This window comes from Macrotis lagotis, chromosome 4 (genome assembly GCF_037893015.1).
Source record: "Macrotis lagotis isolate mMagLag1 chromosome 4, bilby.v1.9.chrom.fasta, whole genome shotgun sequence".
NCBI classification, from domain to species: Eukaryota; Metazoa; Chordata; class Mammalia; order Peramelemorphia; family Peramelidae; genus Macrotis; species Macrotis lagotis.
Window position 1 is genome coordinate 189900771 of NC_133661.1, and position 12805 is coordinate 189913575.

The window sequence follows — 12805 nt, forward strand, 5'->3', positions numbered from 1 at the left end:
CAAAGACCAAAGACTATTACCTTTAATTTTTTTTAAAAAATGTTATCTTACTATGTAATTCTGCTATATCTCATACTTTATGTTTCTTCCTTAAGGATATGATTTCTCTCTTATCACATTCAACTTAGATCAGTGCCTACCATGGAAACAATGTAAAGACTAACAAACTGCCTTCTGTTGGGGGTGGGGGGAAGGGAAGTAAGATTAGGAGGGAAAATTGTAAAATTCAAAATAAATAAAACCTTTCTTTAAAAAAAAAAGGTCAAGGTCTCACCATGTGTCCTGGGTATCATCAGTCATCTTGATATATCTTGCCAGTGGACTCTGATGTTGTTACACAGCCATGAATCACTTAAATTAAACTCACAAATCAAAATATTCCCCTCCTCATGTCATTGGTTATCTCTGAGAAAGAAACACAAACAGCAACTATCTCTATATCTATGTATCTATGTATCTAAGTATCTATGAATCTATTTATCTATCTATCTATATAGACTGGAAAAAATGAATACATGTTCAGCAGGAGTTGCTACCCTGACCCTGGATATACCTCTGGTGATTTAATCAACCAACCTTAATTTGCACTGGAAGCTGGACTTTCTCAGAATAGCAGCTACTACAATTACATTCAAGGTTCCTAACATTTTATTTTCTGGTCACTTATCAGTGTTTTCAATGAACAATTTAATCAGATGGCAGAAATTCACTTTCAACAAAAAGCATTCACACAAAGTCAAAGCAAATTTACTAACTACTCCACATCACATCCATAAGCTTGTTGTTCAAAAAGAAGAGCCCCAAAATGCTTTTAGATTAGCTTTTATTCTTAAGGATATAAGGTATGTTTCACTATTTTCTAATTCACCTTTAAGTGAATTAAATAGTTGACATGAACCTGATAAGAATAAGAAGGAATCCCAATCCTCATTTAATCTCATCCCACAGAGATCCAGCTGTCTCCAAAACAACACTTATCACTTCAGCTTCTTGTGAAAGAGTCAAGAACAGTTTGATAGCTCTAATCTACCAATTTGCCAAAAACTAAAGATGGGCAATCTCACAACAGAGACCAAGAAAATCAGGGAGCCTAAGGTCCCCTCCAGGGTGAAAGGAAGACACCAGATGGGGGAAGTTCTCTGGGCCTCTTCCCCACTCCCTGTCTGAACCAGACAGGAAGTGATCCCCAGTGGCCAGGGCCCAGCTATCTGCTCCTGATTTAGGGTCTCCCCAAGAACTGCCTCTTAACTGCCAAAGGTCTGGCTGGTCAGCAGAAGAGCCCAGTGGGCATAACATGGCAACATATGTCTAGAATTCTGAAGAAGGGGAGTTTATCTGAGGGACCTCTCCCTGACACTCCAGGCTTCCCTCCCCAGACCTCCAAAGCTGCTCTTGTTTCTCCCCTGAAGTCAGCAGTAGATGCCCTCCAGAACACGTCCAACCTCCATTCTGCTGTCATAGCCAAGGACTTGGACTTCATCTGTCCAGACCACAAGATCCCAGATGACACTGATGATGTCCAACCCCCAAGTTGAACTCCCCCAGACCACATAATCATTGTCATACAGTGATTCTTCTGTGACCAATGAGGAATAAGGTGGGGTTTTAGTGAATATTCAAATGAATGAATCTCAAATTCAAAATTTTCAAAATTATCTAATTTTTACTTTGTCCCCTTCTGACTACCTCCTTGCTCAAAAAAAAATCCCTCAATCTCAGCCCAAAATCAAAGACACTTCAATACTACACTTGTATCAAAACTCTTTCCTTTCTAGGCCTACACTACCATCATTCAGTTTTACTAAACAATCTAACACTATTTCTAATATTGACTTGTCTTAACCCTCTTTTCCAATACCTTCACCTTCCTCCACAGTTTTCAGCACTAGCAAGATTGAAGAAACCAGAAAAGCCAGGAATTCTAGTTAAGGAATGGAAACTATGCAGATATATTAGGAATCCACACATGAATATCAAAGCAAACCTATGGGGATCATGACATAGTCATTGAAACATGAGAGAAAGGGAAATGAGTGGGGAGAAATTGTAGGAATACATCAAGAAGCAGTGTTGGGCATTTGTCATCAGCCAAATAATGACAGAGGGTCAAAAACACTTATCAGATGATCAAAAATATGATATGAGGAATTATATTGCTGAAGATCAGAAGTTATTACATGATGCAACCTCTGATATAAAGACTGTGATAGGTTTGGATCAGTATAATTTAGAAATGTTGAAATCTGGAAACTTTGAGAATCATTCAATGAGTTTCATCCATTCAACAAACATATTATGCACTTAATCTATTCATAGTGTTAAGATTCAGACAATACTTCATATTTCCTCACCTACAAAACAACCAAGATTACAAACATATAAAAGCACACAAGAATCATTGCTTCAAAAGAAAAACAAGTGGGGCAGCTAGGTGGTGCTGTGGATAGAGTATCCACCCTGGAGTCAGGAGGACCTGAATTCAAATGCAGATTCAGACACTTTCTAATTACCTAGCTATGTGACCTTGGGCAAGTCACTTTAACCCCATTGCTGAGAGAGAGAGAGAGAGAGAGAGAGAGAGAGAGAGAGAAATTATACCAAAATGGCAATTGTATGGATGGTAGAGTAGGTAAAGCATTGCACTTGGAGTCAAGAAGACCTGAATTAAAACTTTGTGATCCTGGGCAAGTCACCCAATCTCTATGTATCAGCTCATTCATCTATAAAATGGAGATAAGAATACTTATCTCTCTGGATTGTTATGAGAATAAAATCAGGCAATATTTGTAAAGCATTTTGTACATTTTATAATTACTGTCTATCACCATCATTGATGTCTATCAAAAATGTACCATGCTCCCTTTCTCTCTATCCTGAAATACTTTCTGAATATCTACCCCTTAAAAATATGCCCAGATACCCTGACTCCCCTTCTTCCAAAGCACAACATAGAGTGCCAAGCTGAAAATTGGAATCCCTTAATATTCCTATACTTCAAAATATTCTGCCTGGTTATTACCCACCACATTCTCCTATCCTCATTTGTTTACTCTCCTGAAACACTTAAAACTTTTAAGGAAAAACAAGGCACAAGGAAACAGTAAAAAAAGACCAAAACCTCCCCTGTCAATGTATCATGCTGAATAAGTTTGAATTCAAGGTACCAGTGATTATTTTCACTTGCTGACCTTATCTTCTACTATTCATCTTTGATTTTTCTTTTAATAATATCTAAGTGATAGACACTCTCCTTTGTAAATCCACTAATGACTCTATCTACAACTACAATAGACTTTTAACATTTTTCTTTGTTTTTTTACAAGGTGGTGGGGTTAAGTGACTTACCCACAGTCACATACCTAGGTAACTACTAAGTGTCTGAGGCCAGATTTTATCTCAGGCCCTCCTGACTCCAGGACCTGGTGCTTTATCCACTGTACCACCCAGTTGTCTAGACTTTTAAAATTTTGACAAAATTGAAGTATAATCTAGACATTAAGTAATTACTAAAATATTGATGTAGTTAATTATTCTTTCTGAAATGACCAAATACTTCTATACTTATGTTCAAACTGGTTCACTCAAATCAATGGACTTGTGTGTGTGTCTCTTTTCTTTTTCTGGGTACTCTCTCACGAACGTACTCTATTCTCTATGTAGCATAGGATAAAACTTAGCTGTCAAATACCATTATAATAGAAATAGTAAATTTTTTAAAAGTCTGCTAATGACTTATTTGAAGTAATAATCAACTAATCAACAGAAAGAATTGTGAAATCAAAAAAGAGTGCATTACATGATATAAAATGGATACTTTTGATTAAAAAGATATTGCACAAAGTTGCATCAAAATTAGAAGGAATGCAAAAAAACAGAAAAAATAACAATATTTCACTGCTAAAGGTTTTATTTCAACATAGAAAACTGAGTCAAATTTATAAGACTATGGTCATTACCAATTGATTAATGATCAGCAAATATGAACAGTTTTCAGAAGAAAAAATAATAATTATCTATAGTCATGTGGGAAAATGTTCCAAATAATTATTAATTAGAGAAATACAATTTAAAACAACTCAGTTGCCATCTCATACCTATCATATTAGCTAAAATGAGAGCAAAGAAAAATGCAAATTATTGAAGGAAATGTATGAAAAATGGTAAACTAAGGCATTGTTTGGTGGAGTTGTGACTTTCTGGAAAATAATTTGGAAGGGCCATAAACCTGTTTATACCCTTTGACCTAGCAATCTCACCACAAGGTCGGTATCACAAAAACATCAAAGAAAAAGAAAAAAAACCTATATATGCAAAAATATTTAAAGCAGCTCTTTTTGTGGAGACAAAGAATTAAAAACTGAGGGGATATCCATCAACTTAGGAATAACTAAACAAGTTATGGTATTTGATTGTGATGGAATATTATTGTGCTATAAGAAATAATGAGCAGGCATATTTCAGAAAAACCTGAAACTGATACAAAGTAAAGCAAGTAGAACACTGTACAGAATAACAGAACTTTTATACAATGAATGATATAGTTATTTATGAATAATATAGCTATTCTGATCTATACAATGATCCAAGATAATCCTGAAGAACAATTAAAAATGCTGTCCACCTCCAGAAGAAGAATTGATCAAGTCTGAATCAAAATATTGAAGGGTCTTATCAAAAACAAAGCATATATATATATTTTAACTTTATTTATCTTGGGGGATTTGATCTGTGTTTTCTTTTACAACATTGTTTTGTTTTTGTTTTTTTTAGGTTTTTGCAAGGCAAATGGGGTTAAGTGGCTTGCCCAAGGCCACACAGCTAGGTAATTATTAAGTGTCTGAGACCAGATTTGAACCCAGGTACTCCTGACTCCAAGGCCGGTGCTTTATCCACTGCGCCACCTAGCCTCCCCTCACAACATTGTTAATAAGGAAATATGCTTTGCATGACATCATATGTGTAATCTATATCAAATGTTTTGCCTTCTTGAAAAGGGGGAAGGAGAGGTTGGAAAGGCAGTTTTGGAACTCAAAACTTTAAAATACAGATGATAAAAAATGTTAAATATAACTGAGAAATAATAGGGTAAAAAAAGAATTATGGAAGTTACCTGGAGTTTGTGTTAAGGAAACATGAAATAAACTATTACCCTGAAGTCTATGAGCTTATTAATTATGAAATAGTAAGAATACAGAAAGTAAATATAAAGTAAGGAAATAATAATACATTAACTTTTTAAAAGAATAAATGTATCCATTTTTCTACTATATGCAAAGATAGTTTTCAACATTCATTTTTTATAAAGTTTTTCAGTTCTGCATTTTTCTCTTCCCTCCCTTCCCTCATCCTTTGCCTTAGCAGTGAAAAATCTGATACAGGTTATACATATATAACTGTGTGAAATATATTTCCATATTAGGTTGTAAAAGAAAAATTACAATAAAATGGAAAAATATGAATCTTCCCTCCCATGATCAGGGGAAAAAAATGTTTTATGTTTAGGCTTTATGCCTAAAAGAAATTTTAAAAATTGAAAATATTTTGCTTTTGTTTGCATTCAGGCTCCATAGTTATTTCTATGAATATAGAAGCTATTTTCCATTGCAAGTCCTTTAGAATTGTCTATGATTATTGCACTGCTGAGAAGAACTAACTCCATCATAGTTGATCATCACATAATATTGCTGTTACTGCGTGTAATGTTCTTCTGTTTCTGCACACTTCTAGCAGCATCAACTCAGGAAAATCTTTCCAGACTTTTCTGAAGTCTGACCATTCAAAATTACTTATAGAAAAATAGTACTCTATCCCATTCATTTATCACAATTTGTTCAGTCATTCTCCAATTGATGAGTATTCCCTCAATTTCTGATTCTTTGTCAATACAAAAAAAGAGTTACTATAAATAATTTTGCATGAGTGAGTCTTTTTCCCTTTTTATGGTCTCTTTGGGATATAGACCTAGTAATGGTATTACTATATCAAAAGGAATACACAGTTTTATAACCCTTTGGGAATGATTCCAAATTACTCTACAGAATAGTTGGATCACTTCACTACTTTATTAGTGTCCCAGTTTTCCCATATTTATCATTGATCATTTTTCCTTTTAACCAATCTGTTAGGTAACAATAATTTAGTCATGAATTCTTTCCTTTTCCATATATCAAAGAGATAAACTATTCCTTGTAATCCTATCACATTTTCTCCTAAATCCTGTAACTCTTTCAAATTTATCTTGGTAAAGGTTGTGAGATATTCATCTATGCCTAGTTTCTGTCATATTTTTTTTCAGTTTTCCTAGCAAGTTTTTGCCAAATAGCCTAGAAGCTGGAGTTTTGGGGTTTTTCAAACAGGAGATTACCTTATTGGTTTACTACTGCTTTATTTGTACCTATTTAACTGATCCAACACTCTTTTTCCTAGTAAGTGCCCAACAGTTTTAAAGACTGCTGCTGTAAAATATAATTTTGTAATTATATTATATATACATATATATTATAGAGAGATATATAATTATGTGCCATGTAACATAATTATATAAAGATTATAGACCTTAATCATATTATATTTATAATTATATTGTAATTTTAGATCTGGAGGGGCTAGGCCACTTTCCTTTGAATTTTTCCTATTAATTCATTTGATATTCTTGTTTTTCAAAGGTTAATTGATTGCTTACTTGATTGAGAGATAAAAAAATCATTGTTTCATAGTCACTACAGCATTGTTTCATAATCACTAAGTAGCCTCCTCTCTTCTGCCTCCTTAGAAATACAGTTCTCAAGAGACATAAATCACATCAAATTAAAGTCAATTTCTGCCATACCCCCTTTTCAAGTACCCTCCAATGAACAAACTAATCCTCATGAGTCAAAGCATCATGCAAAGCCAAATCATTTCATGAACCATTTATGCCCTCCCAAGTACACCCCCTCCAAATGTAGCCAATGCATCAAGCAAAGCAAAATCTCTTCAGGATATGTTCATGTCCAGTCCCTCTAAGTATACTCTCACCCTGTATTTCTATGATATTGCAACCATAGCCCTATAATCCTCCCCAACCAAAGTATAAGTACATTCTCTCCTTCTGTCCCCTTAGTAACCCAATCATGGAACTAAAAACCTCATTTACTAAAGTACGGATTAAGGCAAGATCACTTCCTACTCTATTTATGACCAATCCTCCTGAGTAGGTTGCCACCCTCTGCCCTTATTGTAATACAACCCTCCTTAACTAAGGTATCTAGTAAAGTCAAGCCATTTCTGATTTAATTTTTGAATAGAGCCTCTAAGCACTAGAACAGGTCTTTCTTAAGGTCTCTCTTAAGAACTTTAGAATTGATTGTAAGGTATGGGAGACATTGACTTCTCAGTACAGGGTTCCCTCATCTGAGAAAGTCCTAGACTTTAGGAGCAAGGTAGAATTAAACTACCTCAAAGGAAACATGAGATACTTTTCCATTTTTCTTCTTCCCCTCTTCTTGGTTGTTTTTTGTTTTTGTGGTTGTTGTTGTATTCTTGCAAGGCAACAGGGTTAAGGGACTTGCTTTGTGCCAGACCTGTGGGAGAACATTCTGAACTGGTATTGGTCTTAATCAGCCACAATCAGACACACTAATTTGTCTCAAACATAGTGATGCCACTTAGGTCTTCTTCAATAATGAACGACAAGAAGATGCCACTTAGGTCTTCTTCAATAATGAACGACAAGAACCAAACCCATATCCTCGAAGTACAATCCCTTCAATAATAGTCAACCCTTTACTATCCAAAGAGTAAAACAATTTTCAAGTTTTACAAGTATCATTTCTACTTGTAGAGGTGTTATGCAAATTAATGTTCTTGATTAGCATTTTTTTCTCCCCTTTTAAGCTTTTAAGTAGATAAATAATTCATAAATTATCTCCCCTGGACCTATTTTCCAGGCTGTTTTTTTTAAAAAGATACCTTATATTTTTTCTAAAAGATACTTTATATTTTTAATTTTTTCAGTATTTTGATTTTGTTTGAAGAAATTTTATATTGTCCAATTATAATTTTTTAGGGTCTATTTTCTCCAGTTAACTCTTGTGTTTCCATTTCCAATTGATTAATTTTACTTTTTTTTATTTTGCAAGGCAATGGGCTTAAATGACTTGTCTAAGGTCACACAGCTAGGTAATTATAGAATAATTTTACTTTTAAATGAGTTGTATTCCTTTTCCAGTTGGTTAATTTTACCTTTTGATGAGTTTCATTTCATTTTCAGATGGTCAGTTTTACTTTTAGATGAGTACATTCCTTTTCAGGTTTGTCAATTTGGCTTTTTGATGAGTTTTGTTCCTTTTTTAGTTGATCAATTATATTTTTTGAGGAGTTACATTCTTTTTTCCAGTAGGATAGTCTTACTTTTAAAGGGGATGATTTCTTTGGTTAATTTTTTCATAATTTTCATACATTGTTCTCATTTCTTTTTTTTCCATTTTTCTTCTTCCCCTCTTCTTTCTTTTTTTTTTTTTTTGTTGTATTTTTGCAAGGCAACAGGCTTAAATGACTTGCCCCAGGCCACACAGTTAACCAAGTATTAAGTGTCTGAGGTCAGATTTGAACTCAGATACTCCTGACTCCAGGCTAGGTGCTCTATCCACTGTGCCAACTAGCTGCCCATCTTTTTTGGTTTTTAAATATTTTTAAGTTCTTTCATGAGGATTTGGATGTGAGTAAATTAAATTGGATGTGAGTCTCTTTTGAGACTTCCCATGTAAGTAATGTGTCACTGTTTTCTTCTTCTATGATGACATTTTTATAATCACTATCTGAATAGTAGCTTTCTATTGTTAGTGCTCTTTCTGTTTTTTGCGTGTTTTGATAGTTAAGCTCTGCTCCTGGGGTATAGAGAGCATAATCCCAAGTTTTATTGTGCTGGGGCTGGGGTCTGGTACCTGGTTTATTGCTTAACAATGTGTTACCTATGCCTTTCTTGCCTATACAGGAATTTGCTTCCTCCTTTATGTCCAGTCTCTGTCTATACAGTGGTATATTCCCAAATCAGTCCTGCCTATTGCCCCAGCATTCACAGGGCTCAGACTTTGTCTGAGTTTGGGACCCTCCCTACCAGCTTGCTATCTGAGTTGGGACTGGATAATGTCTAGCCATCAGGAACTAGGCTGCTTTCTAACTGCTGAAAGCTGGGTTGCATTGTGGCTAGGGGACTCCCACTGGATTTCCCTCTTTTTTTGGCTAGTTGAGCTCTATTTCTCCTCCCCACAAAGAAACAGACCTTCACTGAAAATCCTCCATGATGTCTATAGATGAGAAATTTCATTGCTCTTTTTTGTGGAGTCTGTAATTTTAATGTCTGTAGAGGCTTCATTTAATCTTGTGTAGGGAAAAGCTCTGAGAGCATGTTAGCTTCATGCTGCCATCTTGGCTCTGTCCCACAAATCCCAATGTATTCTTTCAATGGCTATTTTACCCTCTGGTTTTAGGATCAGGGCAAATTTCCTTGATTATTTCTTAAAAGATGTTGTCTAGGCTCTGGTTTTGGTTTTGGTTTTGACTTTTTTTTTAATCATAGCTTTCTGGTAATCCACTATTTCTTAAATTATCTCTTCTGGATCTATTTTCCAGGAAATTCATTTTCCAGTTGGTTTTCCAATGAGATCTTTCACATTTCCTTCTATTTTTTCAATTTTTTTTCATTTTGCTTGAATATTCTTGATGTCTCATTGAGTCATTAGCTTCCACTTGCCCAATCTTATTTTCTCTTCTTTTTTGGCAAGGCAATGGGGTTAAGTGTCTTGTCCAAGATCACATAGCTAAATAATTATTAAGTAAGTATCAGATTTGAACTCAGGTCTTCTCCCTCCTGGGCCACAGCTCTATCCACTGATGCAATCTAGTTGCCCTTCCAATGCTATTTTTCAAGGAATTATATCTTCAGATAGATTTTGCTATCTCCTTTCCATTTAGTCAGTACTATTTTTAAAGGAGCTATTTCCTTTTCTATTTGCCTACTCTTATTTAATCTTTATCCATTTGCCCAATTGTATTTTTTTTAGGATTTTGCAAAGAAAATGGGGTTAAGAGGCTTGCCCAAGGACACAATCTAAGTAATTATTGTCTGAGGCCAAATTTGAACTCAGGTACTCCTGACTCCAGGGCTAGTGCTCTATCCACTGCGCCACCTAGCCACCTGCCCAATTGTATTTTTTAAAGGAGTTATTTTCTTCAGTCAATTTTTGTATTTCCATTTGCAAGGTGTTGATTTTTTCTTGCATTTTTGTCCCAATTTTTCTACATGTTTTTTTTCAAATTCTTGTTGAGCTCTTCCAAGAGTTGGAAATCAATTATTATTCCTGTCTGGGGCTTCATATGTAGTACTTTTTCTACTGTCCTCTTCTGAGACAGTGTTGTAATCTTCCTTAATAGCTTAATAGCTCCCTATTATCTGGTTCTTTTTCTGACTTCTCTTGTTCATTTTGAGCTCTGTTACTGTGCCACATGGGCAATGTTCCAAGTTTCTTGTGTTGGAAGTGGGATTCACTCACAGAAAGTATTGTGAACACCAGCAATTTGCTCAGTTGGTTGGGGACCATCAAGCTTAGTTCTACAAGCTGCACAGGTGATCTGGAGCTCTACCCAAATGGCCATTGATCCACTGAGCTGCGACCCAAGGGGGTTGGCCACAGATCTCCAACTGATCTCATTCACACCCCACCACATCCTGCTGGTAGTCAAACCCCAGCTCCTATGCTGGGCTCTACTCCCTGCACTGAGCCATGGTCCCCCTCCACCTTAGTGAGACATACCTCGTCTGAAGTCCTTCAAAGATATCTTAAGTTGGAAAATGCTTCACTCTGTTTTTTTATGGATTTTGTTGTTTCAGAAGCTGTTTAGAGGTTTGATTAATGTAATTTCTGAGGGAAGCCTAGGAGAACTTAGGGAATTTCCTGGTTTCTCTCCCACTATCTTGGTTCTGCCTCCAACTGGGCAGCATTAACTCTTAATAGAGAATATAAGAGTCAGCATAAAAGAAATATAAATCATCAAACATTTGGGGTTCAAATGCAGTCTCTGATATTCCCTATCTACATGAAATTGGATAAATCATTTCATCACCATAGATTTCAGACTTATCTGCAAATATAAGGGATTGGATTAAATTGTGTCTGAGGTACTTTCCAACTCTATATGCGTGAGTATAATTATGTTAATCATGTGAACTAGCAGTTCCTCTACTATAATATGATAGTTGCAGAGTTACAGTACTATGTTGTAACTGCAATACTTTTGTAGGAATAAATGAGAGGGAGGACGAAACAAAATCACAGCACAGGTATGGCAATGTAAAAAAAATTATTTTTAATGTCATTTGTCATCAACAAAGTAGAAATATTCAAAAAAACACCACAGGAAACATGAAAAGTAGTAAAATTTTATAAAATAGAAGTTATAATAAAGGAAGCATGGTCTTCAGAGAGAGAAAAAGAAACAGGATAAAAAAGAGGAGAGAAGAAAGGTACTCCAAACCCCAAAGGGACTTGACTTTCTCTTTTGTGCTTCTCCTAGCCATGATTCATTTTCTCATCCCCAAGGTGTTCTACAATTTGTCCCCTTGATTCCTCAACCATTACAATGGATCTACTGTCCTTCTGTTAACCCCAATATAAAATAAGTGTATGTATCTCTCTGAATTCTCTACCCCTTAAAATGAAATCCCCACCCTAGATCCTAATTTTCCAGGCTTCTCACTCCCCTGAATGTGAATAATTTTTAGACATTTGCATAGATATATGCTATTATCAGATAATACTTGAATGATGATGTGGAAGAAATAAATTGTCTCTTTTGGCTAATCTAATTGCAAAAAAAAATTGCATGCCATAGAGAAGTCTGTTGAACCTCAAATACCAGGCAGAAATCTAGTTGCCCAAACAACCACTGAATTATTCTCTGAATATATTATATCCCTGACTCATAACTCTCAGGGTTTTTTTTTTACCCTGAGTACTTTAAAGTCTGTGTTTGGAGGTGGAAGTGGAGAAAGTGGCAAAGGGAGGAATGTAGTTGTTTTAGTTTTAGTTTAGTTTAGTTGTTACATGTGAGCCCTGATATGGTTAAGAGTTCCTAGAAATACATCTCAGATTCCATGCCTGCCCTTGGATAGTGAATAAAGGACAGAATCAGTTGACAAGTCATATAGTCGAATAAATATTTGAGGACAATTCAATTCTTAGAAAGTTAGTTTAACATAGTGTAGGTTACAACCAGTTACACAAGTCTATGCTGTTTCTTATCCAAGTGGCAGTGAAAGTTTCTAAATCTCTCCAGGCAAGGAATACATTCTAGATAATCTTAAAATGATCTGGGCAACAAAAGTTCTTGGACTACCAAATATGGCAGGGGATTTCTTCCAGCAATCTTCAGTGCTCCAATCTTCAGCACTCTATCAAAGCTCCGTTTAATCCCCAGGGGAATGGAAATACATAGAAGTTTTTTCCCTTAACACTGATTTACTTTAGTTTCTTCCTTCCTACCTACATGCCTGAAAGGAAGGATAGCAATAACCTCATAGATTTCTGATTCATTATTAAAGAAATGAATAGTCTACAATACTAAACAATTGAAAATGTCTAAAATTAAATACTGCTCCCATTCTGACATCAAGGGTCAGTGGTCAATTGATACAGTTGTTGCAAGAGTCCTTAATATGATCATCATGGAAATTCTCTCTCCAAGGTATTTATGTTTTCCCAGATATGTAAAAGTAGGCTTTAAAAATGTAAGCCCAATGACAACCATTTCCACTCATGACAAAATG